The sequence below is a fragment of the Grammomys surdaster genome, unplaced genomic scaffold (assembly GCF_004785775.1).
Source record: "Grammomys surdaster isolate TR1022 unplaced genomic scaffold, NIH_TR_1.0 125996, whole genome shotgun sequence".
NCBI lineage: Eukaryota > Metazoa > Chordata > Mammalia > Rodentia > Muridae > Grammomys > Grammomys surdaster.
In genome coordinates, this window is record NW_021620812.1 from 4,622,785 (window position 1) to 4,623,394 (window position 610).

Here is a 610-nt window from a genome sequence, read left to right on the forward strand (position 1 = left end):
TGTGTGCGTGCATGTGTGTGCATGTGTGTATGTGTGTGTGCATGTGTATTTGTGTGTGTGTGTGTGTGTTGCTGGGGACTGAACCTGGAAGCTTAAGTTGGCCTTCCATCAATGATCTATATCTGTAGCTTCATGTTGTATCTTTATGTGTAGATTAAGAATAACTAAAGTAAAACTTGGTTTGTTGTTATGTGCACAGCTTGCAACAGGTTTGAATGGAAACCATATCTGAGCTAAGGCCTAAGTATAAAGTCTGAACAAATGTAGAAACATTCAGTGTCTGTTCCAGTAGCTTCCTTCTGCCACTGTGCACTAGGCATATGCTTTCTGTCAAAAACTGGTCCTGGTGTGAATACCATAAAGCCCTTGAGTATACAAAGTTTATAATCAGGGAGGAGATATGTTTAACAAATGGAAAGTAAGCATGATGGGTTATCTGGGGGCATAGACCTGAGGAGGCAGAATGATTATCTAAGGGATGCCTTTTGAGGGCTGGCCTCTCTGTAGATAGTACATTTGAACAGAGTCATGAGGCAGGGCAGAGGTCATGAGGCAGGGCAGAAGTCATGAGGCAGGGCAGAGGTCATGAGGCAGGGCAGAGGTCATGAGG

At 43.9% G+C, this 610-nt stretch overlaps 1 protein-coding gene across 1 annotated transcript in view; it reads left to right on the plus strand.

The window, feature by feature from the left end:
• The window catches only part of Erich3 (glutamate rich 3), a 94,022-nt gene that overhangs the window by 82,260 nt on the left and 11,152 nt on the right, over positions 1-610 (plus strand). The gene's annotated exons all lie outside the window — the stretch shown is intronic.